We start from the raw sequence: 27,625 nt of genomic DNA, 5'->3' as shown, positions 1-27,625 counted from the left end.
CTCAATACAAAAGTGACGATGGTCTTTTAGTTTCCTCGCCTTTTTCCTCTGTTACAGAGGTTTTCATGACCAAACTTCGACTTCTATTACTTCCGCACTGTTCGAGTGTCAGCTTTTCCCATCTGAACAAATCAGAAACTCTTAAACACAGTGTGTGAAAGTAATGGACGTCAATGGAAACAGATGACAAAGTCAATACAGGAAACTGTGGGTCATCGTGAAAGAGGATAAAAGATTTCAAATGAAAATGAGAGAGAGGAAAAAAAACAAATCAAACTGAGAGCAGGAATCAATGGAGGTTAATGAGAGCGGATGATGGAGAAAAGACACAAATGAGAGCAAAATCACAGCGATTTCAGTGAAGTCGGCGAACAAATTAGAAAAAGGAGTCAAATAATAAGGAAAGAAAAAGAAAGAACGATAAAAGACAGCTGGAAAAGAAGAAAAGCAGGAAGAGACGAACGGATGAAAAGAAGTGTGGCTGAAAGAAGCAAAAGAAATGACAGATTTGGATAAAAGAAGAGAACAAAACAAAGAGAGAAAGTGTAGAAAGCAGATTGAGGCCTGAACAGAGCGACAGATGGACGACGGAGGGATGTATTTTACATCCTCCTCCTCTCATCTGCCATTTATTCCCTCTTTAGTCTTTTATTTGTTCCTTTCTGTCTCTTCTACTGTCTAAGTTCCCCGCTGGAATAAACTCACTTCACACTGTTATTTGCAGGAAATAAAAAAGAAAAAACAAAACTCAGCTGAAGCAGGAAAAACATCATCTTCAGTTGAAGGTGAGCCGTGGGGAGTTTTAGCTGAACAAGACAGAAAAACAGAAATAAAAAGACAACAGCAGAAGAAATCTACAGCAAGTAAAAAGTCACTTTGGCTCAGATGTCTTCACATTTTAACTGTGTAATTAGAAAATTAAATTGTTTCGCAGTTTGTTTTTGTTAAGAAAAAGCAGTTGTTCGTGTGTTTGACAGCTATAATCACTTCATCTGAAAAACACAGAAAAGCAAACCTGCATGCTTTAAAAGACACTGTATACTGTAAAAATGTACATTTTTAACTACTTTTAAATCTAGTTTCTTGAACAATTTCTTGCTATTTTGCATTAATTACAGATAATCATTAGTAAAATCACAGAAAAAAGTGAACTTTATATATTACAATATGTTTGCCCTAAAAAACAAGCCAAAACTGTTCATTTTTATATCAGAACGTTGTGTTTTCACAAAGAGTAATTTGTTTGTATATATTTGATTACAAAAATGTACAACTTTTGCTGTATTTAAATCAGCAAATAATGTGTTTTACAGATATTTGCTGTTATAATGTATTAAATATAATAAACTTATTTTACAGATTTGCCCTGTTTTGTTAAATTACAGATAATATTGAAGGAAATCAAGTATCATTACGTGTTAAACATTAAAAAAAATAGTCCACCAGTCTATATAATGTCCACATTATATGTGAGAATCATGTTTTATGATTTCTCCAGTGCCTTCAACACCATCAAGCCTGCGCTTCTGGGGGACAAGCTGGAGCAGACAGGAGTGGACTCCCACCTCACAGTGTGGCTGCTGGATGACCTCACCAACCGGACACAGTTTGTGAAGGCAGGGGACTGTGTGTCCGACACTGTGGTCTGCAGTACAGGGGCCCCACAGGGGACTGTCCTTGCCCCCTTTCTTTTCATCCTCTACACTGCAGACTTCTCCCATCACACCACAAACTGCCATCTTCTGAAGTTCTCTGACGACTCTGCCATCGTCAGCCTCATCACGGACGGAGATGAGGAGGAGTACAGAGAACTTAACCGGGACTTTGTGGACTGGTGCCTGCTGAACTGCCTCCAGATCAATGCGGTGAAAACAAAGGAACTAGCGGTGGACTTCAGCAGGAACAGACACACTTCTCCTACACCAGTGAACATCCAGGGAACGGACATTGAGATTGTGGACTCCTACAGATACCTGGACTGGACTACTAACACCAGCACACTTTACAAGAAGGGTCAGAGCAGACTCCACCTGCTCAGAAAACTGAGGTCCTTTGGGGTGCAGGGAGCACTTCTGAAGACCTTTTATGACTCTGTGGTGGCATCAGCCATCATGTATGGAGTGGTCTGCTGGAGCAGCAGCATCACGGCTGCAGACAGGAAGAGACTAAACAAACTGGTAAAGAAAGCCAGTTCTGTCCTGGGCTGCCCCCTTGATCCTGTGGAGGTGGTGGGAGACAGGAGGATGACGACAAAGCTGTTGTCTGTCATGGAGGACACCTCCCACCCCCTGCAGGAAACAGTAAGATCACTGGGCAGCTCCTTCAGTGACAGACTGCTTCACCCGCGGTGTCTAAAGGAGAGATACCGCAGGTCCTTCCTTCCTGCTGCAGTCAGACTTTACAATCAAGCCTGTTCCCAGTAGTTCAGTTCACCCATTTACAAACTGTGCAATAGGAAATGTAAATACGGATGCTGTGCAATTACATAAAAATCTTGCTGTAAATAAGTGTTCTATTTGCTGCTGTACAATGTAAATTTCCCCGCTGTGGGATTTATAAAGGTTTAATCTATCTATCTATCTATCTATCTATTAACAATTCACAAAAAAAATGAAACAAATGGAAGAAAGTGTTCTTTACAACGTGTGGCCTTTCAATTACACTATTTTACTGCATTTTAATCAGCTAAAATATTATTATTTAACAGATATTTTTCATTATTTGAAAAACGTATCTGGATTTGTTAAATTACAGATAATATTTACAAAATTAAATAAATAAAATATTAAATTATATTTTGACTGTAAACAAAACAGGTCAAAATTGTAAATTATGTCAACATCACAATTCTAAAAATATTTATTTGTTATTTTACAATGTGTGCCCACTGAATCACACTGTTCCACTGCATTTAAATCTGCTAAAAATCATTATTTATATTATGTGCTGTTATTTGAAATAAAATAATCTTTCTACTGTTACTTTACAGCTTTTCTGCATTTTGTGAAACACAGATAATATCTCGTAAGAAAGGGAAAACATTTACACGTCTGTAAAAAAAAAAGCCCCAAACTGTCATAATATCTACATTAATCTGTATTTTTTTCAATAAAGTAATTCATAGTTTTGCAATAAGTGAGCATAAAATTTCAGTTTTACTGTATTTAAATCAGCTAAAACATGTTATTTTACGGACGTTTAAAGTTTTTTTTTCACAACTTATTTTTCTGGCATCCTTGCAGCCAGAGTTATCACTGTTTATTTACATATTTTTTCATTTTTTTCCAGTGCATTCTTGCTGTTTATCTGCCTTTGAGCACCGACAGATCCAGGATTTGTCTGTAACGCCGTCTGTGTCCCATTATCAGATTAAAGTGAGCAGCTAGAACCTGCGTCTCCTGATGAACTTGATGTGGACTCGATGTTTTAGAGTTTATCTAAAGTCCATCTGAGCAGCAGCATAGACTCAACAAACACAATCAGACACAATCTCACCTCCCCGACAGGCTGAGACATAAACTGCTAAATGTTAAAGTCACAGTTTCAATATGGAAAGCACAAACGCTGCATGGTAATTCACAGTGTCTCCACAGAGGCCTTCTGGGAAATGTAGGAAACCATCAAGTGCAGGAAAAATACCAATAATAAACCAAACAACAGAGGAAGTAATAATCTAATAACTCTGAGTTCACAGCATCAACATACAATCATAGAAATGGAGCAGATGTTTACTGGAAAGCAGCTTATTTTTTTCTGAATCAGCTCATGTTCACATCAGTTGGACTGAGAGATGCCGCGACGCCTTCACTGATGTTTGCATCATCTCGGTCTGTCAGTCTTTGGGTCACGCACAACAACACAGCGAGTTTCAAACAAGACATTTCAGACGATGAATTCGAGGGCGACTGTCTGACAACAGCATCAACACAAGTGATGAGAAGCAGCAACTTCACAGCCTCTGTCTTTTGTGAGAAACATCTGCTGTCAGAGGAGTTAAGACTGAGCAAAATCAGAATGAATCCTCATCCCGTGAAGGTTGCAGTGTTTGGTTTGGGTCGAAACTCCATTTACAGAAGCAGGAAACTAGAAAAATGACCCCACAGGTTGTTTGTGAAGCCGCTTATTACAGTTATATTTCACTATAACCCCATAAGTCATGTTATCTTAGAGAACATCGACAAAATGACACCATTTATCAGCCAAAAACAGATAGAATCATTGGATTTTCATCTTCCCAATGCTTCTTGAACTACTCATCTGTGAGACGGCAGTACATTGGTCAAATTAACCACATGTAAGCTTTAACTCTTGATATATTATTTGAAATATTGCAAATACTCCATCATTCATCAGCTACAAATTGTAAAAACACAACAAAATCATTACCTTTTCCATTTTCCAATGCTCCTTGAACTACTCATTCGTGATGTGGCATTACGTTGGTAACATTAACTGTATCTAAGCTTCAAATCATGATATCTCTAATAAACTGCAAATATTATACCCTTTATCAACCACAAACTGGGAAAACAGAACAAAATCATCAGATTTCCACTTTCCAATGGCCCTCCAACTAATCATGATGGAAAACAACTAAATTTCGTATGTTTCATTTAAAAAGCCACTTAAAAAATTAACCTCTACTCTAATTAAACCAGATATTGTAAAAAACAAATAATTCTAAGATTTTTGGGCAGAACTGTGAAGCCAATAATGTCTCAGCTGCAACCAACAGTCATGTGACAAAAATTCAAAGAGTTTTCTGCTGAACTGCAGGCAGTGTTTACACCGAGCAGAGAAGAGGTAAGTATGGAAGCAAACTGAACATATCAATAGCAAAACAATTATAGCCTGTAGAGTCACCATTTTTTCCTAATATGGCAACACTGGTGGGGACTTGGAAAGGTTTCGTACATGATTCCAGGTTTTCACAATTTGTTGCAAAATAAATTACTAAATAAATTGCATTTTTTATTCTGGTCGTATTTTTGTTGTTTCCATAGTGGTCCAGGACTTTAGATTGCAGCGAAAAATGAGCTAACAGTGAGTAAAAATGTGGCAGGAACAAGCATAAAGTAGAATGACAAAGATACTTTCAGGTAGTGTTCTTCATGCAGTTTACTTGTGGGGCAAAAATGGGAGACGTCGAGGAAAATTTGAGCATCAAGCACTTCATTTTGTGCATTCACAAGAGTTTTTCCATAATTTTGTTCCTTTTCTGCATCATTTAATGGTAAAAACATTTAAGTAAAGCAAAACACTTACAGGGTGAGAATCTGCAGGTGGAGCCTCCAGCCGGTCAGCTGACAGCGGTGAAGTTCAGAGTCGGGAGGCGGGGGTGGACCCCCTCAGACGTCCTGCAACACAGATAACACAATACTGCATTTAAATGTGTGTTTGTGGACATGAAAACTCCTAGCAAGCTGTATGCACAAGAAAAGCAGGGACCTGTAAGAGTTAATCATGTATTTTTTGTCATGCTATGCACTTTTGTTCGAATGCATAAAGGGACATGTGGAAGTTGTCCATCTTTTTCTAACAGTTTAAATGGGCTGGTGTCATTTGGAAGCATGAATATACACATTGGACCGCATGAAGGGGCAAAAAGACAGAAATTATACATCTTTTTGTACTTGATTCCAACACATTTAAAGGCATTTTTCAAACTGTTTCAATGTCTCAATTTGTTTCATGGTTTAGCTTTTAAAAGGTGCTCAGATCAGTTATGTGATTTAAACTACTTTAAGTTTGATATTTTTACCATTGTTATTATTATTATTATTATTGCGATATGTTTTCCAACACCAATGGAAATATGACACTGAGTTTAATTGGAAATACTCTCTTTTCTAACGAGTACAGATACATTTTTTAACTTTAATAAAACTTCTCAAGCATTGTTGAAAATACGAGCAAATATTCCTGAAGCTGAATATAGTCTAAAAGTTCTTTTTTAAACCATGAAATCTTTTCACCAATTCTTGAATGCCAACTTTCAACACTTCAGTATCCTCTCAGGGCCAAAACCTGCCAGCATGTGTGAAAGGCTTGTTATGTCTGGAAAATTACCAAAATTAAACCATTTTTTCTGCCAGAAACACTAAAAAGAGAACGATTCGTCAGATTTTTCTCCTTTCTGACAATCCTTGAATGCGTTGCGTGTGTTTCTGTCAGGAAACAAACCAAATTTGAACGTACGTCTGTGATATTTCATCAAAACATGCTTCATTCAGAGTCTCACTAAAAACCATCCGCTTGCATCAGATGGGACCAGCAGTCACAAAATTCAGAGCATTCAGACGAACTGCAGGCAGTGTTTTCACGGAGACTGAGAGGAAAATAAAATAAACTGGATCGAATCATGGCCTCAAAATGGTAAACAGAACAAGCTGCTGGAAGATGCATTGAGCATGGTGAAACATCTACATGTAAGTTTGCATGCAGAATAGTGTAAAGAAAAAATGCAAAGTTTGTAGTGAATTAGCAATAAGATGTACAGTCACCTTTATTTACCATATTATTAACAAATATAGGCACCTGGAAAGATGTTGTACATGTTGACTGAAGCTTTTTTGAATTTTTTAAGATAAATAATCAAAGAAATCCAATGCCTTTTTTTCTTTTTAATGATTTATGGCATTGACAAGACATTTTGAAGTTTCCTCTACTTCTAGTCATGGTGGTTCTGTTTCCACAGAGGTTCAAGACTTTAGATTGCAGTTAAAAATGGTCCACAATGAACAAAAATGTAAGAAATGTAAGAAAATGTAAGAAAAAAAAACACCTAAAAGGTGCCTCCAGGCTAGGATATGCAAGGAATACCTTAGTGATTTGGTGTAATTTTCATGAAAAGAAAAAAAGCAACAATTATGTGATCAGTCTTTATGAAAATTGTCATAAAATCTAATGTTTCTGTAATGTTTTTGGTCCAAATTTTAGCTCAGATCGCGTGAATTATATTCCAAGTCTGGCAGAGATCTTGAATATTCAAAATATTCCCATCTGAAATCTGAGAAATGTGTCTGAAATGATACAAACAATTCCTGTAGTTCATCAGAAATGTATGTTTTTAACGTTCCACTTGGTTCATGTAGCAAATTTTACGGTAACTTCCTCCTAACAGCATCGGGATGCACTGATGAGATTAAACCACACGTGTAAAACAAAGAGAAGCTTTTCCCCGGCGAGCTTCTGGACCTAATTGGATTTGTTCACTCTGAAGTTGGGAGATCGAGTCTCTGGAGGATTCAGATCCCGTCTGGTGGCAGGAGTCCAGATCGAAGGAAATCTAATCAGCTGTTTGGCCCGAAGCCGAGCTGTCCGACCGAGTTCGTTCAGGAGTGTCGAGACACGACAAACACGATGAAGATGCAGAAAGAAGGAGAACGTCAGAGAAGTGTCCTTCCTTCTCTGGATGGCCGGCCGCTCGGTGTGTAAAGATTTTAGAGAGACCGAGCTCATTTTCAGTTTTCATGTGTCTGAGTCTCTCCTCCTAATAATGAAGCAAGGACCTGCTTGTTAGCGAGGCGGCAGCAGTGAGTTTTGCATAAGCTAACCTTTCCTAACGAGCTAATGGGAGCCATTAAGACGAGCGGTGTCCAATTACAGCCGACCTCCCTAACGAGGTCACGCAGCGGGGGATCATGGGAGAAAGCAGAGCAGCAGATTCTATCGGTGACACACTGAAGGATGATCAACACAGAGATTTAATACCAACTGAAAGCTCCGAGTTTTAGCCTGTTTTCCAATTTGTTCCGTTTGGTTCAGTTAAAATCAACTTGGTCTGTTTGCAGAATAAATGTGGAGCTGATGAGAATGTATCAAAGTGTGATGTGGACCAAAAAAATTTGAAAAACACTCATTACTCAGGATTAATTCACTGTATTCACATAATGATCCAAAAGAACTCATAACTTTTATGTCCTTTCAGTCATGGAATCTCCACAAAATGCTGGGCTTCACACGAACTTCATCTTTTCAGTGCATCCATTTTTTCTTTTAACCATGGATAACACAATGTAAGGGTTACCTTTTCAGGCAGTTTTATACACATATGTACATACAATGCCTTTCCAAAAAAAAGTCACCACCTGGATTTAACTAAGCAAATAGGTAAGAGCTTTCCATTGGACAATTACTGCGGTGATAAATGTTTCAGCTGCAACAACTTATTTTACCATAGCTGATGCAGTGAGGAGCTTCTCATTTCTTAAACAACCATGTCGGAAGACATATCCTCTAGTCATAGAAAGGATGTTAATAAGTTTCAGAAGAGTCAAATTACTGGCCTGCTTCAAGCAAAGAAAACAACGAAGGATATTGCTATAACTACTAAAATCAGGTTAAGAACTGTCCAACGCATTATTAAAACCTGTAAGGATAGTCGTGAACTATCATCTTCCAGAAAGAAATGTGGTCGGTCATGTGGTCTGATGAGTCCAGATTTACCCTGTTTCAAAATGAAGGGCATATCAGAGTGAAAAGAGAGGCAGATCAAGTGATGCAGTCATCATGTCTAGTGCCTACCAGTCTGTGGGGGCTAGGGTTATGATCTGGGGTCAGTCAGGTTCAGGAACATTATGTTCCCATGAGCTCAGCTGACTACCTGAATATACTGAGTGACCAGGTCTTTCCATCAGTGGAGTTTTTCTTCCCTGATGGCATGAGCATGTTCCAAGATGACGGTGCCAGGATTCATGGGACTACCATTGTAAATGAGTAGTTCAGGGAGCATTAGATGTCATTTTCACATGTGGATTGGCCTCCACAGAGTTCAGACCTCAGCTCCACTGAGAATCTCTGGGATGTGCTGGAGACGATTTTGCTCATCAACAGAAGATCTTGGTAGAAAATGAATGCAACTATGGACAGAAATAAATGCTGTGACATTGCAGAAGCTTATTGAAACAATGCCACAGCGAATGTGTGTCGTTCTTAAAGCTAAAGGTAGTCCAACAAAATATTAGAGTGTGTGACTTTTATTTAGATGAGCAGTATAACTTCTGAAGTGAAAAAGTCAAAAATGTGCTGATACCTTCTGATTTTCTCTCTCTAATGCGACTCAGAACTGAACATTTTGAGGGTTTGGATTTTTGATTGACGTTTTACAGATCAAACTGATCGATAATCAACTGACAGAGCCGCTGATTGGCCCCAGTCATTGGTTTCCGTGGTTGCCATCACGATGCTTCATGCCATTTACCTCTGAGGCTTGTTTTCATGTTGATTTCTTTGTTCCACTTTCAGTCATTCAGCATATTAAACCTCTTGCCAACCTGATATGATCTTTATCATCATCACACAGAGTCGGTTTATCATCTGTTTGTCCTGAACTAATCCCACATGTGATCACTTTCCAAGGTTAATCCTCCGTCACTCTGCCTGTATGGATTTATTTTATCACCGCCTTGACATCTACTTTACCTCTCCATGCGTCTTCTTCTTCAAACCTCCACCTCCTTCCTTCTACCCTCCTCATCTCCATGGACTTTTTCTGTCTCGGTTCCAGCTTCGTGACTTTACGTAATCTCTGAAAATCCCAGCAGCCTAAAAGCTTTATTGGCAGCAGCAGCAGGTCTGAGCTGCCAGAGCTCTCACGAGAACATGATAAGTGACAAATAATAATTACCAAACAGTATGTGTAGTAAACAGCGTTGCAGCAGCACTCAAGTCAAAGAGTTCTTCACATTGTTGAGACTCTGCAACTGGATTTATGGCTCCAAATGCATATTCGGCCATCATCTTCCTGCTTAAACGTAACATTCGTGAGGTCAAAACGGCCAATATATTAATATAATCCACTGTTTCATCTGTGTGTTCTGATCTGATGTGTCTGATCATTGCTCCACAACCTCAAAATATTCAGTTAGTAAATATTTAAATTGGGGAAAAAGCAGCAAACCAACTCCAACAATCGACTTTCTCAATGCTTCCCTTCATACAGCATCAGTCAATGATCAATCAGCACTACATCAGTCGATCAAAAGACATTTAAGTCACATGATACAACAACAAGCTCCCCAATGAGGTCAAACCATGAATGTGTTCCTTTAATGTCTCTTTGGAGTAATTTTGTGTGATTGTGACGGAATTTTGTGTTTTTCTGGGTTGTTGTGTGACTGAGTCATATTTTTGTGTTCATTTTGTCTCTTTGCAGTTGTTATGCACCTGCAAGTCACTTTGTGTTCATATGTCAGATTGTTTGTTTTTTGGGGTTTTTTTGGCTTTTTTGTGGGCATTTTGTGATACTTTATCATTTTGTGTCTTTTTGGATTACTTTGTGTGTCCGTTGAGTTCCTGTAGGATTCTTTGTGGTCATTTTGTGAGTCTTGTTTTGTCTGCGTCTTCTTCAGTCGTTGTTCATGTCTGGGGTTGTATAAAGTCTCACTAAGGTTGGATTGAGTCTTTTTGGCTAATTTTATGTTTTTCACTTGTTCTGTTGGTGTTAGGGGTGCTTTTTTTCTGTCTCTGTGTTGTCTCAGAGATTGTGTTGTGTCTTTCTGAGCCATTTTGAATGTCTCTGTGGTCACTTTCTGTTTCTCTGTGGTGGTTTTGTGTGCATTTAGAGGTTGTTATATGACTTTTTGAGTCATTTTTCGCGTCTTTACGTTCATTTCGTGCATCATTTTTGGTCTCTAAGGTTGTTTTGCACTTCTTCGCAGCTGTTTAGCGACTTTGTTGTCATTCAGTGTGTCTTTGGAGTTGATTTGTGCTTTTGGAGACTTTTAGTTGAGTCTAGGTGGCCATTTCTTGTTCCTGTATTTTCATCTTGTGTGACATTAAGGGCATGTTTCTTTGCTTAGTGTATCTCTGTAGTCATTTTGTGTGTCGTTGGAGTCATTTTGTGTGTCATTTTTTTAGTCTTTTCATTAGTGTTTTGCACCTCTTAGAAGCTGTCTAGTGTCTTTGTTGTCGTTTAGTGTGTCTTTGGGGTGTTTTGAGGGTAATTTTGTGTTTTTGAAGACATTTGTTGTATCTATGTGGTTGCTTTTTGTTTCATCTTGGTTGTTTGGTAAGTACCTCTACTTGTTTTGTGTGTGTTTAAGTGCTTTGTGTCTCTGCGGTCTTTTCATACATCTTTGTGGACATTTAGTCATTTTATTATGTGACTTTTCAGGTCATTTTCTGTGTCCTTGATGTCATTTTGTGTCTCTTTGGGTTCATTGTCTGTCAACTTTGGTTTTATCAAGGCTATTTTGCATTTTTGGAGGGTTTTTTTGTGTCATTGTGGTCATTTAGTCTTCTGTCTCTCTACTAGGTTTTTTATATGTGGAGTGTTTTTGTGTCTTTTTGGTCGCTTGTCTTTTTGAGGTTGTTTCATGATCTTTTGAGTCATGTTTTGTGTCTATGAAGCATCTTTTTGTGTCTCTGTAGATTCATTGTGTTTTTCTTGGTCAGTTTTTGTTTTGTTAGGGTTGCCTTGCACTTCTTGGAAGCTTGTTTTGTGTGTCATTATGTTCGTTTAGTGTGTCTTTAGGGTCATTTTGTGTGTTTTTGTAGACATTTTGTCTATATCCAGGTTGTTCTATGCCTTTGGAGATGTTTTATGTGTCATTTCTTGTCAGCTTATTGTCATGTTGTGTCTTTGATGTTGTTTTGTGTGTTTTTGTGAACATTTTGTCTGTTTCAAGGTTGTTCTATGTCTTTGGAGTTGTTTTCTGTGACAATTTTGGTCACTTTAATTTAATGTTATTTTGCACTATATTGTTGCTGTTTGGTGTCTTTGCTGTCATTTATTGGATTCCTTTAGTGTCTCTTTGGGGTCATTTTGTGAGACTTTGGGGTCATTTTGTGTTTGTTCTAGCTATGACTCTCTGACAGAAATATGAAGTCATCACTGTCTCTGGGCCTCTGGGTGCCTGATCTCAGTAAAAGTCATTACCCCTCTGACCACTAGCTGTCCTGTTCCCGTGGCAACGTCAAGGAGAGTTAACGAGCTGGATCCTCGTTAGGTCATGAATCATTGGATCCTCTCCTCCTCCTCTTCTTCTGTCTGCTTGATTTGTCTTCTTCGTTTTTTAATGGAAAACTCTGAAGCTGCCAGCGCTCATTTTGATTTTCATTCTTTTTCTTCCGTCGATTCTTCTCCTCAGGCGTTAATGAAAAGTCAGCCGCAGCCTCTTCACTATACTAATAAACCTCACACTCATCTTCCAGCTCACCTCTCTTCTTCTACTTTATTTTCCAGCATGTCTAACTGGACTTTTTTACCTTTATTTCTGATTCTCTTCTTCTGTTTTTCACTTTGTCCTTGTAATTATTTATTTTTTCTCCCTGCAGCAGCAGTTATGGGCCTTTTATTCAAATTGTACAAGCCTCTTTAAAAGACTTAATAACTTCTCATGTGACCATCCCAGTTCCAGGATTTATGACTTCAACTGAGGAAGACTCTTCTCTCCTGAGATGCACAAATACAAATTGATGAATCTATTACCCTTCAAAAACAACAAGAACAGTGAACACTGCTTCTTCTCTGCAAAAATCTGGCTCATAACATTCTTTAAATCTCACATTTCTTGCTTTCCGCCTTTTTTCTCCACAAATGTACCAAATTCCAAGTGAATATATGAAAGTACTGAGGTTTTACAACACAATAAACAGCTTTTCGGCAGCCACACAGACACAAAACCTCTCCAAGATATATTTTTATTATTTAAGAAATAATATACTTCTCCTTTTAACTCTCTGAACCCTAATGGCATGTTCTGTTTTTCAAAAAAAATGTAAAAATTACTCCATTTACTATCTACAAACTGAAAAAAAAATGAAAAAAGAAAAAAATATTTACATTGCCAACTTTCTGATGACCCTTGAACCAATCATGATGGAAGATTTTAATAAATTTAAACATAAAATCCCAAACGTGAACAAAATCTACATGGTATATTTAAAAACTTTAAAAAAAATAAACTGTTGGCTTGTTTGTATTATATCTGCGACATTCTACAATGAAGACAATTTTGAGTTCTCCCTATTTCTAGTCATGGTTGCTTTCTTTCCATAGAGGTGTAGGACTTTATCCTGCAGTGAAAAATGAGCCCACAGTGAGTAAAAATGTTTCATGAGTGGGGATAAAAAAGCCAATAAAACTGCTTGGTGTTCAGAGAGCTAAAAGAACAGATAATCTCATGGAGTAAATGACTGATGAACGAGGAGTAAAACTAATAGAAGAAAGGTGAGTTTCAGGAAACAGAGAAAGCATCCAAACACGTCCTTGTCCCTCTAACCGTCTCATCAAATCAGTCCTCTCTTCCCTTCATCCTGATGAATTTATTAATTCAATGTTCCCTCTAAACTCATTACTTAACTGTGATGGCTCTTCAGCCGGTCTCCTCCCATCATCGCTCTGTCTGCTCTAATGGACGAACTATAACTCACTTCATTTCCCCCATCTGTTCTCATTTTTACATTCTGCTCACACGTCCTGAATCTGTCCGTCTCTGTCCGTCTCTGTGTTGTCCTTAATCAATGGCTCTTCCTTTTGTTTCCTTTATTTCTTCTTCTTCAAATTAATAATAACAATGCCTTGATTTATATAGTAACCTTAAGAAGAGCATCCACAAGGTGCTTTGACAGTCAAAACATGCAAACACAGACAATCAAGCAAGACATAAGGAGACAAGGCAGAGCCGTCAATACAAATAAAGAGTATAAATGATATTAAGGTAAAGGAATAATTATTAGCTAGATTAGAATGCATATCAAATAAATGAACCAGGCAGCTTAAAAAAATCAAGAATAAGACTGAAGGTTAAAAGTTAGAATATAAAAATCCAAAAATTAGAGAATTTAAAAAAAAAATTAAATCAGACATTTACTGAAACAAAATCCCATCTCAAATCTCCCTTTTCTAAACAGGATTTTTTTCTTCTTGTTCTTCTTTTATTGTATTCTTATGAATTAGTTGCTCAGGGCAGGACTTGACACTGTGAATAAAATATAATAAATTAAAATCTATCATTAGTTTTATCAGATTTTTGACTGTTTTTCCCTATTTTGTTAAATTACAGACAATGACTAGTAAATACTCAGAAATAAAGTACTAATTTACATGTTGTTGTTTTTTGATCGTTAAAAAAAAACAAGCCAAAACTGTAAGTACTGTTCACATCAAAACTCTGCAATTTTATAAATGCTCTTTTATAGTGTTTGATTTTACAATTATTACTTTTAATCAGCAAAATTTTTTTTTAGTATTTGTCATTATTTGAAAAAAAAAAGAATATATATCAAGAACTGACTTTTTCTAAAATAAAAAAAATAAACAGTTGGTTTGTTAAAGTCCATATAATACAAAAGATACATAATAGTAATATAGAATAATAATATGGAATATATATACAACAAAAATAATAAATCACTGAAAAACCATTACGGTAATTTACACGTTGAATGATAAAACAAACAAAAAAAAAAACTGTAAATAATGCCCATATTAAGAATGCTTTTTTTTTTAACAAATACTGATTCATTCTTTTCTAATGTTCCCACTATTTTACCGTTTTATGTCTCTATTAGTCAGTTTCAATCTCATTCTGGTAATTTTATGTCGTTGTGATCTTATGCATTTATCTGGCATCTGTTTAATGCTGCTTTTGGTATATTTGTGGTTATTCTGTAACATTTTGCTGCCATTTTGCACCCAGTAATGGTGCCTTTGTGTGATTTAAACTCTGTTTGCATTGAATTAGCATCTGCTTGTGTTTATCTTGAATCTCTTTTTGTTTGGTTCCATTCATCTGTGGTCAATTTGTGTCTCTTTCTGGTCTTTTTGTGCATCTTTGAGGTGTTTTTGTCATTCTGTTGGAGCTATTTTTAAGTTAAACATGCAAAAGTCTCCATAAGTTTGGATCATTTCAAATGTGTTAAGCAGACTGTTCGACCACTGCAACTTTGTTTCACTGAATTCCCAAATATTTACTGTCTTCTTTCATTCGTAGCTGTCAAAATAGAAAATTCAGCATCAGTGATTTCTTGTCATTTAAACAAACGCTATCACCAGAGAAAGACGTGAAAAATCGACAATTAGACACTGAGATCAATCAAGTTTTCCATGCAATCAATGAAGCTATTTGCACCAGTCTGCCTGTCAGTCTCGGTCCATCTTATCCACAATTCAATCATCAGAATGCCTCAGTTTCCTCACTTTGGGCGGAATGAAGCACTTTTTCTTTTGTGCACAAAGTCGCCTCAGACTCCGAGGTGCTGACTCTCCTCTCCAGATATCAGAAAATCAGTATCATCATCAAACCCACTGCGTCTGTCAAAGAGTTTTTCAGGTATTTTTAGATCCTCCTGCTTCTGTTTCCACGTGAGCTGCTTCATCACTTTTTCCCTCCTTGATTCCACTCTGCCGCGCTGTTGTTTGAGAGTAAAGGGAAAAGAAAAAGCTGCGACAGCCTCTTGATTTCTCGGCATCACAGCGTCTTTATCAGACAGCAGGAGCTTTATAATCACAGCAGAATCATCGGCTCGGAAATAAAAGAAACAACCTCCACGTCTTTGAATCGCACGAAATCAGGGAGCATTGTTCTGTAAGTTTCTGCCACGCTAACATGTATAATTTATTATTTTTATCTTCATGCTGCGATCACCACTGACTGCTTGACCTCACTTCACCCCCGACCAATCCATTCGTCATATCGCACCATTTTCAGACATTCAGATGACCCTCAAACAGGTTAAATTACCCTTTGGAGGCCGTGAAGGCATCAGAGAGCGTTCATCAAGTGCTGCAGGAGCACTGGGAGCAGATAATAATTGCACATGGAGACCATTTAGAAAAGGATGGTGTCCAAATTCAAATCACATCTAGTTTTGATATGGTGTCATTTATTTTTATACATGTGGCCTTGGAACTTTTTGATCACACCTCACAGTTAGAGGATGAACTAATAATAAACATACAAGTTAGCTATATCCCCAGAAAACTGAAAAAAGTGCCAAAACTCAGTTCAAATGGACAGTAAGAGATGCACAACAGATCATCTAATCTGTCCCAACAAGATATCAGACTTTAAAACTCGATCATTGCTTAAAGTGCGGCAGCGATTGCAATGCCATCAAGTAACAACAATGGCATTAAACAACCACTCTTCATCTTCAAGAAACCTTTTGGGGTTTCTTATCATTGCCAATGTGCAGGAACCTCTTGAGCTCAAAATGGCTCCTTCAATCATTCTTTAACCCGTTGTGCTTCAGTGTTCTGCCCACGGAACACTTTGAGATCTGCATAAGCATTTCCTTAAATCTGAAACTGCAAACGCGATTATACAAACACTATACGCCGATGGAAAGCTTAGATTCTCAGGAATCCGCCGGTATAAACCACTTTCAGATGTGATTACCACAGCGGGTAATATAAACACATTTGTCCGACAAACAACGAATATCCATCCATCCGTTCTCTATACACGGCTTCAACGTACACAGCGCGACTCACATTTCCGGGTTCATTATTACACACAGATGAAAATATTCCACAAAAAACGGCCATAATCCAACCTTGGACATCCAGACGAAACAAGCCAGTAACATATTTTGTCCAAAACATGTCTTGAAGTCGGTATATAATCCACAAATAGGTCGTTTTCGAGGAAATGCACCTTGCGATGTGTCCAATATTCCCTATATTTCTTGTCATATTGTTATTTACAAATAAAATATTAGCGATTTTTTTGTATTGAAAATGGCTGGAATTGACTGCATCTTATAGGGCTATAGAAGTATTTGTAGTGTTTTCATTTTAAACTCTTAATTATTAATGTTAGTTTTATTGTTGAACAATGCAGGCTATCATTTCAGAGACAGGCTTTGTATTTTTGTACAAATTGGACTTTCTGTTGTCAGTGTAAAAAGAAATGAAAATCTTCAATTTATTTAGGGAACATTTAAATTCTACAATTCTACACTTTCATTTAGCAGACGCTTTTGTCCAAAGCGACGTACAACACAAGCAAGAAATATTGTCAAACACTGTAATAATAATAATAATTAAAAGCTCAAAGTGGAACCCCTACCCTCAAAAACAGCTCTTTGAGGAACCTTTTGGTTGCTTCTTCCCCAGTGGCAATGGTGAGGAACCCCAGAAGGTTGCTGAAGGATTTTTAACTTCTAAGAGTGTCCACCTAACTCTACGAAAAACAAACCCACCTAGCTCTTTGATCCAAAAGGAACCCTCCTAAGCAAACGAGGTGCCTTGAATTTGAATTCCTTGAGAGCACACAGAGGCACAAAATGACCACAAAGGGATGAAAACAACCATTTTCGGTCCAGATTACAGATCCGAGCACACAGGCTGCATCACTCGACTATCATGGAGTAGCTTCTCTACTGAAATGTAAACGTGTAATCATAAAGCTCTGAGTGGAGAGAAGCGCTCCGTCGCCAAGAACAGAATCCACACTGAGCCTGAGGATGTGGCTTGAAATGACGATAACAATAAAACATGCAAACAAAGCGGCAAAGCAGGTATCAGCAGCCAACAGACGAGGCTGAGGAGCTGCTCGACTCGGATGTAAATAAACAAGCTCCTCTTTATGAAATTCCACACATATATACATCTACTATAACTCCAAATGTAAGCCCAGAGACAAACACAAAATATATGCAGTGATGTGCAATAAATAACATTTTCTGTGGGCTATAAATATGTGCTGCTGTCCCCGCACATACTAGTGACGTCTGTGATTCTTTTTTATTATTGTAGAAGAAGGTTTTAGTGCCTGCAAACAACCATTTTTGTTCACAGCAGAGTTTACGCTACACCAGAGAAAATCTAGAGGAGGAAAAAGCCGGAAAAAGAGTGTCAGAGGTCACAGGCGGAGGAAAGCATTGCCAACAACAAACAACATCAACTTAATTGGAGCTTCCTCCAGGGGCCGAGAGGTCGGAGGTCGGATCCGACTCAAAACACACCGACAACATCCAGACTGAGACCGGGCCGGTTCTGCCGCTGCTGCGTGGGGTCGAGGCTTCAGGGTCAAACAGGCCGGCTGATTCCCAGAGCTGCAGCTTTTACCGCCATCCGAGGGGGAGGTGGAGAGGAAACCCAGCCGGTGTCCTGATTGGTGGACAGACGGGGAGATTACAGTGGCCTTACTGGAGGACAGGGGTAAAGGGGACGGGACTCGGCCTGACCTCTCGTCCTCCAACACATCATTAGTTGACAGTAGCAAATGGAGGGTTGGGAGGCACACACACACACAGTATCTTCAGGGTTTGGACCGGAAATTATAGTAAACTTTCAGTATTTACCATTTAGACTCAGTGATCAGTCTATTTACTGAAAAAAAACCTCGACTGAACACTAAAAACAATAAATATTGTTTAAATTGATCTATAGATGTTGTAAATAAAGTTCAGAAGCTGCCAAAGCAGTCCACAACATCAAGTTGAGTTCCAAATTTAATAAAAAAAAAAAAAAAAAAATCACACTGTAGGCTCTGTCCAAAAAACACAAGGCTCCATCCAAAACAAGGATCCTAAAACTGTATTTTTGCCAAAAAGGAGGCAACTATTTCCAGCCCTGAGGATCATCAGAGTTTAATCAAGCGATAACAAAGGCAGATAGCAACCACAATCAGATGCAACAGAAACACGAGACGACCACAAAGAGACACCAAACAACAATAAAAAAGAAGAAAAACAACTAAAAATAGCACAGAATGTCACCAAATAGCAAAACAACCATGCAACAACAAAAACAAAAACACAAAATGACCACAAATGCAGACAAGACAGTACAAAGACACACTCAAAAATAGAGATGAAAGGATGCAAAACAGAGCAGCAAAGACACATGGAAAGACAACAAAGACATATAAAGCACCGCAGACACAAAATGACCATAAAAGGACATAAAACAACTGAAAGAGGACACAAAACAACTCAACAAACATGCAAAACAACCACAAAGACATCAAAAATACTACATAAAGTGACAATTAAAAAGACACAAGAGGTATACAAATACCACAAAGAGGCACAAAATGACCAACAGATGCAAAAGGCCCTTGGAGAGACACAAAACAACCAGAAAGGATGTAAAACAACTAAGAAAGTACACAAAATGACCACAAAGACATACAAAACAACTATAAAAATATGCAAAACAACAACAAAAATAAACAAAATGACCACAAAAGAGACACAAAACAACTAAACAGATGTAAAAGCATCGCAAAGAAATTACCACAAAGAGATCAAATAGAGATGCAAAAGAAAAACAGACACATAAAAAGACAACAAAGTGACACAAAAACAATCAAAAGAAGAAAAACAACTAAAAATAGCACAGAATGTCACTCCATAGCAAAACAACCACACAACAATGAAAGGAAAACACACAGAGGGCGAATATACCTACAAAAACATTTAAGCAAGCTAAAAAACACACACATACACAAAATAGCCACACAGACACACACAGACAAATCAAGTACAAAGAAACACAAGTAAAGTCAAAAACAGACATGAAACGTCCCCAAAAAAGGGCAACAAAGACGCATGGAAAGAGAACAAAGAGATGTAAAACACTCAAACACAAAATGACAATAAAAAGGCACAAAACAACTGAAAGAGGACAGAAAACAACTAAACAAATAGGTAAAACAACCACAAAGACACCAAAAATAACACAAACTGACTGCAATAAGACATGAAACAACTACAAAGTGGCATAAAATCGCTACAAACAGACACAAATTGGCCAGGCAGTTGCAAATGGCCCTTGAAGGGACACAAAACAACCACAAAGCACAAAAAACAACTGAGAAAGTACACAAAGTGACCACTGAGAAATACAAAAAAAACTATAAAAGCATGCAAAACAACAGCAAAAAGACACAAAATGACTACAAAAAGACAAAACGACCACAGAGATGCAAAAGGGAAACAAAGACACACAAAATAGACAAAGTGGCACAAAACAACAAATAAAAAGACACTAAATGACTGATATTAACACAAACTTAAGCAAAAGACATAAAACAAGTACAGAGACTCAAAGAAGCACACAAAACGGCTGGAGACTGATGCATGCTGGGAGACTAATATCACAGGACACCTAAAAATAAATGTGATCAGAGAAATCCAGCGGTTTGCATCAGAATTGTTCCTCTTTGTTCAAACATAAAGAGCAAAAATTTATTTCCAGTCACATCGATGACTCAGTTTAAGAATTCATTTATGTCAGATTTGTTCAGCTCTTTGTCTTCAGGGACAAATAATTTCATTTTTGACTCTTTCAGTGTAAGATCAGTGTGATTTTACTTCAGTAGCTCATTTATCTCTAGTGTAATGTTGAGCTTCATGGTGTCGCCTCCTCTTTGTAACCCTGAAACCTCAAACGTTCCCTCCGTGTTTGTGTTGAAACCTGAAGCTCAGTCTGCTGCTAAATAATAACAGTGACGAACGGAACAGCTCGGCCTGCAGCGGCTTTCAAATCTCTGTTAAACCCCCCGATCTGATCCGTTTCCAGGAGGACTGACTGTCGCAGCCGAGCGCCGCCTCCATCTGTCACCCATCCTTCAGCTGACACGCCGTTACCGTGGAGACAGCAGCACCTGAGCAGCAGGGTCGGCATGCCACCACCAAAATATTGCATTAAAGTCAAATTTTCTGCAAAGATGCAACAAAATTGTGTAGAATTTTGTGTTTTTTCTGTCCAGTATTGATAATTTTAAAGAAAAGCAGGAAATAGTCACACTTAAAAAGCTGAAATTCCTGAATCTAACCATTAAAGTCACATTTAAAGCAAAAAAAAACCTGTGCTTGCAGGGTTTGTAATTGTTGCTTTTCTTCGTATTTTGTGATAATAAACTGAAGAAAAGCAGCAAAATCATTCATTTAAGTTACATTTTGAACAAAATTGCTAAAAAAAAAAAAAGATCTCTTGAATTTGGGTGGTTTCTTTACTGTGTTGGCAATTAAAAAGAAAAGCAGGAAATATTCACACTTACAAAGTTGCAGTTCCTGAATCTAAGCATTAAAATCACATTCAACTTCAAAAGTGAAAATTCTGTTTGCAGACTTTGTAATTGTGAGCATTTATCACTTTTCCTCACATTTGGTGATAATAAACTAAAGAAAAGCAGCAAAGTCATTCATTTAAGTTACATTGCAAGCAAAGATGCTAAAAAAAATAAGATTTCTTGAATTTGGTGCTTTTCTTCAGTTTATTATAAAATGAATTGAAGTCCAGCACTAAATTCTCACACTTGAGAAGCTGCAACCACTGAACGTAATAATTAACATCAAAAATACCAAAAACATCGCAGCCTTCAGGCTCTGAATTTTGTATATTTGTCATGTCTTTCATATAATGTGACAAGAAACAGAAGAAAAGCAGATAATACCAGGCTTTAGAAGCTGGAACCCCTGAATTTTGATCATTAAAGATACATTTTCAGCAGTTTTTAGTTTATTGTCACAGAAGATAAAGAGAAGCTGCAAATTCTCACACTTCAGAAGATTAAAACAAATGACAAAAAAAAAAAAAAAATCACAATTTCCTGGATTCTTGAAGTGAGACTTTGTCATTTTTCTTCATTTTTTGTGACAACAAACGACAGAAAAAAACATTAAATACCAGAATTTTGCAGCATTATTTGTCTAAAGTGTGACTTTAATGACCAACATGATAATAAACTAAAGAAAAGAACCAAATTCTTCCAACTAGGAAACCAGAACAACAGAATCTCTGCACATTGTTGTATAAAATGTAACGTCATTGATCAAGAGTCAGTAGTTCTAGCTTCTTCTGTTTAGTGTCACATGCGATGAAGAACCATTTAAGTCAAACTGTATGCAAAAGTCAGTTCAGGCTTTCTCAATTTTTTGTATTTGTTGTTTTTCTTCTAATTATTTGATAGAAAAAGTAGGAAAAAATGAAAATTCCATGATTCAGAAGGCTTGGTCCTTAAACTCATACATTAGGCAATGAAATTCAGTGGAATTTGGTGTTTTCCTTAGTTTATTATCACATAAAAGAAAGAAAAGCAGAACATTCTCACATTTGAGAAACTGGAACCACCAAATTCCAATCATTTAAGCAACATTTAAAGCAAAAATGCCCCCCCCCCCAAAAAAAAGACAATTTCCAGGCTTCCTAATGTGAGTATTTGAAATTTTATCTTCAATTTTGCAATACAAATTCCACTGAATTTTGTTGTTTTTTCTTTTTGTCTTAAATGTGACTGTAATGATTGTGAATGACTGTGATAATAAATTGAAGAAAAACACTAAATTCTGACATTTGAGAATCTAGAATCACTAAATCTCTGCCTGCTTTTGCTTAAAATGCAACGTTGATGTTTAAAACTCAGCGGTGACAGTTTCTGAATTGCAATATTTGCTGCTTTTCATCTGTTTATTATCATAAAAGACAAAGAAAAGCAGCAAATTTTCCTACTGAATTTTAACCATTTTAGGCAAAACAGTCCAAAATCTGTTTAAAAGCTTCCTCATAAGAGAGATGTTTTTCTTGAATTTATTATTACATGAAATGAAGAAAAACAGTAAATTCTCACACTTGAGAGGGTTAGGGTCAGATCCCCACTTCTGAATTCTGGACTTTGGTCCTTTTCTTGTGTATACTATCACACTAGATGGAAAAGCAGCACATTATTATTACTCTTAAGAAGCTGAAATCTCTGAATTCTAACCATTATGGTCACATTTTAATTAAATAAGGCAAAGATTCTGCAATTTCAGCCTCTTGATAGTGAGAATTTACTGCTTTTCTTCATCATATGTGATTATTTCCTGCATATCTTTGTTGTTTTTAAAAATGTTTGTCAGACAAAATGAGACATTTGTTGGATTCAACTGAGTTTTATGATTAAAAAAATCAATCTTCAGATTAATCAATAATGGAAATAACACAACTGAAAATCTCAGGCGTCCAGTGCACGCTGACATCAGTTATAAGTGCAAGTATAAACTGAGCTTAGAGTTCAGCTACTTTCTCAAATTTTCTATTACAAATGTCCACTGTGAACATAGCAACACCACAGAAGAAGAAGCAGCCACAGTGCATTTATAGATTCACCTTTAGGGGGCGCTAACTCGGCTTTAAATGGTTAATCTGATCTCTGTTCAGCAGAGGAAACAGATCAGAGACAACGGGAATAAACTGGTTTAATACACACCAGATTATCTACTCAGTGTGTGTGTGTGTGTGTGTGTGTGTGTGTGTGTGTGTGTGTGTGTGTGTGTGTGTGTGCGCGCGTGTGCGCGCGCGCGTGTGTGCGCGCGTGTGTGTAGGGATTTATAAAATCTCAGAATTGGCAGTATGTACACATACAAACATGACGTGTCTTTCTGATAATGTGACTTTAAATCTGTTGCTGCTTTAACCTCTGTTCATATTTTTAATACGATTGTGTGTCTGTATGTATGTGTGTGTGTGTGTCTGCAGGATTATGTGTATGACTGCACACTTTCAGGTCTCAATTCCATGTGTGCATTTGTGTATGTTTGTGTTGCAGGTTGTAGACGGACATAAAACAGACAAAAATGTGATGTTTAAGCTGTAGATGCACAGATTGTTCTTTTCTAACCATTAAAAAAAACTCAGATGAAGCCACGTATTACAAATTATGCTGCTGTAGCCTTTATCTTAGTTTTAACAATAATAAATGCACAAAAAGTATATTCTGATTCTGGACAAACTAAAACCTCTATACAGTTTTTGAAAGTGTGGCTACATGCTAGTTTTCTGCAGCTAAAAAATGTTTATTTATAAATTAATTGCGGAAAACTGTGTCTATAGCAGTTCATAAGATATTTTTCATTACTCTGAACTTCTCTTGGATGCTAACTGGACAGGCTTAGTAAGCAAAAAAAAAAAGCAAAAATTTGGCATATTTCATCTAAATAATTACCATTTCTGTCCAGAAAATGGTTTAATAGCAGCTTCTATATAAGATATCTATATAAGAAATCTTACATAGATCTTCTATATAAGAAATCTTCTATTTAAGGTTCTATATATAATCATGTACAATAACTTCATTATTAAAAATATCCATGTACTAATGTGCTTTGCCTTCTTAGCAGACAGGTCCTTCTCTGTTCAAATTAGAAGCTGCTCCTCCTTTTATATCTCTTTCAATCACTTGTAGAGTTCCTCAGGGATCCATCTCAGGTCTCATTTTATTTCCTACGTACGTATTTGCTCCCCTTAAGCTCCATTTTCCAACTCCAAGCCTCTTAAATTCTTAGAACAGCTGCTGTTGAACCATCCAGACTGGTGAGGAAATGAGATCTAATTTTGTAGCAGCAGCTCAAAAGCTTAGGAAATGCCTAAATGTGTGCCAAATGTTCCTCTGTTATTTTAAAGAAAAATCTTAAGACATACGGGTTTTTGATGGCTTTTGATTGCTCTTAGCAGTTCTAATATTTTTGTGTTACATATTTATTTCATTTTAGAATTTGATCTTGTGTGTTTGTTCTTTAGAGTTAGTTTTGCTTTAAGATAAGACTTTATTAATCCCACAGTGGGGAAATTTGCAGTGCTACAACAGCAAAAGTGGGACTGTGGAAACAAGTAGGGAACATCAGACAAAAATAAAAAAATTACCAAAAAAGTCTACATAAGTACTGATTTGCACATATCTATGTTTTTAAAAACAACTGTATTGCACAGATTCTTCCATGAATGGAAATGCAGACATAAGAAAACACTGATACTACCGTACACAGATTCTGCATCTTTTATTCAGTTTTATATCTATATTTTTCTTGTTTACTGTGTTGCAACAAGTGCTGTACCAAAAAAAAACTTTTTCATTAGATTTTGTGGTGCTTTTAAAAGAGTCAAAATCAATGAAAATGCTGCTCTGCACTGAACCTGTCGCTCAGGTGCTGCAGCATCATGTTACAGTAACAATAAGCCAATAAAAAGGCCTAATTCGGTTTAGATCTTGTATTTATCCGCATTAACAGTAACAAAACAGTGCTATCATGAGGTGAAATTGGAAAAAAAAGCATCATCTGATTGTGCTAACGTCCAGTATCGTGTGGACAAACTATAGCACATTACATAATCCAGGTCTGCTGTGACTGTAAAGACGTCTTAGAAAATTTTGATTTATTTATTTGTACAAATTTTGACATTTTGAGAAGAAAACACCGTTGAAGACCAATAGTTGGGGGAATATTATGGAGCTCAACTGCATTGCAAATATTAAAGCTGCTTTTTTGTTCTCACATTAAATGATGAAAAGAGGGAAATCTTTAAATTCGAGATGCTAAAACTCCTGAATCTAAAAACAAAATTCTAATTTTACGCAAAGAAAAAAATGGCAAAAAAGAAGGTTTCACATATGCATGTATCTACTATTACCAAAGATTTACTCCACACAGTAACTTCTAAAGCTAGATTTACATTTAAAATTGTTATATATTACATAATAGACAGTGAAATCATTGTGCAGATGCTGGTTAGACGGTTGGATTTATGTTTGTGAGGAAAAATGACAAGGCCATGGAACATGTTGTACACTTTGCAGTAAAAAACATAACTGTGTTTGAGAATCAGAACTGAAAAACTGGGTCAGAGCATCTATATAATCACAGATCCACTATAAGTGATCATAGAGTCAGTGTTGTCCTTCCCTATTTTCATATAAAAGAGAGAGGTAATGGAAGTGGGAATCAGCATTTTTCATTGGAGTGAAGAAACTAATTCCATCTCTGCATCTCCTTAAAGCTCCTGTTAACTTAATAATGATGATAATAAAATAGTTTTTTAATTCCTTTCAAGCAGCATTTTTCTCTGTCTTATTATTAAAGATATTCCACATAGTTAGCGTTGCAAGGATTCATCAAACATCATAAGAAATATGACTTTAATCATGAGATTTCTTTTCCTTTTTGCGAGCCTGCAGTTCCACAGCATAATTATGTAGCAACCATCTATTTTATTGGATGATTGCGCTCGATGATGAATTTCTTAGCCTTGTGATGAGCGACTATTTGAAGGCACTTGTAAAAGGACCAAATTGGTGCATAGAAAAAGCGGGGGAAAAAAAGAAGAAGAAGAAGATGGAGTGTAATGACCGACGGCGGCTCAGTTTTCATGTTGATGAAAAGGCTGCGAGCCGAATGTCTAAGCAACACTCAGGGAGGCTTCTGAAAACACAATGAATCTCCTCAAAATGAGCAAAAAGTCATATTCTCCCAACAGCCCAGTGAGTCACGCTGTTTGTGGTCAACGCTCGCGCACACATGCAAACACACACACACACACACACTCAGTGACATTCAGTGTTGTCATCAGCCGATCTGTCTTTGTTAGCGCTGCTGTTCAGAGCCGGAGGATCAGCTTGTTAGTCTGAGAGATGTCGCCCAGCAGGAGGGTGTGTGTCTGCATTTGTGTGTCTATATGTGTGTGTGTGTGTGTTTGTGTGTGCGTGCGTGCACGCTTCAAACATGCTGCTGCTGCCGATGTGGAGAAAAAAATAACTACATTAAAAAATTGTCAACAAGTATGAAGTGCAGCAGCAAGAACCAGGAGGATGGAAAAGTGTGCATGTGTGCCGGTTTTACTTATGACGTGAGGACATAAAGACATTGCAACATTGTGGAAATTGGACTTCCTTCAAGGGACGAAAACATCACGGAAAAGATTACGTGTTCGTACGAGGACTTTGGTTAATGTTGGCTGACAGCTAGAGTAAGATTCCAGGAGACTTTTTGCTGATAAATTAATTTACCTGTTTTTACTTTATTCTACATTTCTTTTTTGATTCAGTTAAATTTTATTTAAACCCCACAGAGGGCACACAGCAGCCGTTTTTAAAGGATTCAGGAGGATGGCAAAACATCAGGAATATGAAAGGACAAACCAAAGCCTCCATCAGCTTTTTGAAACTGTGGCTACATGCTAGTTTTCTGCAGCTGGAAGTTGTTGGGGTTTTTTTCCCCTGGAGAATTTGTGATCGTCTGGCTTTACAACCTGTAAATGTATTGTGTAAAACTGTGTTTATAGCAGCTGCTAAGCATGATGGCGCTGGAATACTGATGAAATAGCAGTAAAGAAATGAAATAATACTAAATACTGAAATGCTAAAAAACATTGAAAAACATCATTTCTGCATTTTGTTTTAAACTGCTAAAAACATGTGAAAACAGTAAAATCAACAAAAAATCTATCCATCTAACAGGGATAGCGTCGGTGTAACTGCTATCAAACCCCAGTGCTTTTTATAGCGCATTTACACTGTAAAAATATATCGTTTTAGCAGTTTGGTGTATTTTTTTTAAACATTTTACAGTTATTTCACTGTTTATTTCCTTCTTTTGTTAAATTAGAGATAATGACTAATAAAATTACAGAACAAAGGTATTAGTTTACATCATAACTGTGTTAAGTATTTTATTGTCATTGAATCGCACAGGACAGACCGGCGACCTGTCCAGGGTGTCCCCTGCCTTCGCTCAAGTCAGCTGGGATAGGCTCCAGCACCCCCCGCGACCCTAATGAGGATAAAGCGGTGTATAGAGGATGGATGGATGGATGGATCGCACAGTTCAGATTTTTAAAAAAAAAAAAAGTCATGACACAAAGGGCTTGGTTTGGTTTGTGTTTGATTTCATTACAAAATTTTCCCAGGTTTAT

The 27,625-nt window shown here is 37.1% G+C and overlaps 1 protein-coding gene across 2 annotated transcripts in view; it reads right to left on the bottom strand.

The window, feature by feature from the left end:
- The window catches only part of LOC110961271 (semaphorin-6D-like), a 284,544-nt gene that overhangs the window by 144,569 nt on the left and 112,350 nt on the right, over nt 1-27,625 (bottom strand). For both annotated transcript variants that reach the window (XM_051956008.1, XM_051956007.1), the window contains exon 3: nt 5,266-5,357. The gene's annotated coding sequence lies outside the window, so the exon portion shown is untranslated. The remainder of the gene's footprint in view (nt 1-5,265; nt 5,358-27,625) is intronic.

This window comes from Acanthochromis polyacanthus, chromosome 11, assembly GCF_021347895.1.
Source record: "Acanthochromis polyacanthus isolate Apoly-LR-REF ecotype Palm Island chromosome 11, KAUST_Apoly_ChrSc, whole genome shotgun sequence".
In the NCBI taxonomy this organism is placed as follows: domain Eukaryota; kingdom Metazoa; phylum Chordata; class Actinopteri; family Pomacentridae; genus Acanthochromis; species Acanthochromis polyacanthus.
This window is presented reverse-complemented; position numbering and strand designations above follow the sequence as displayed.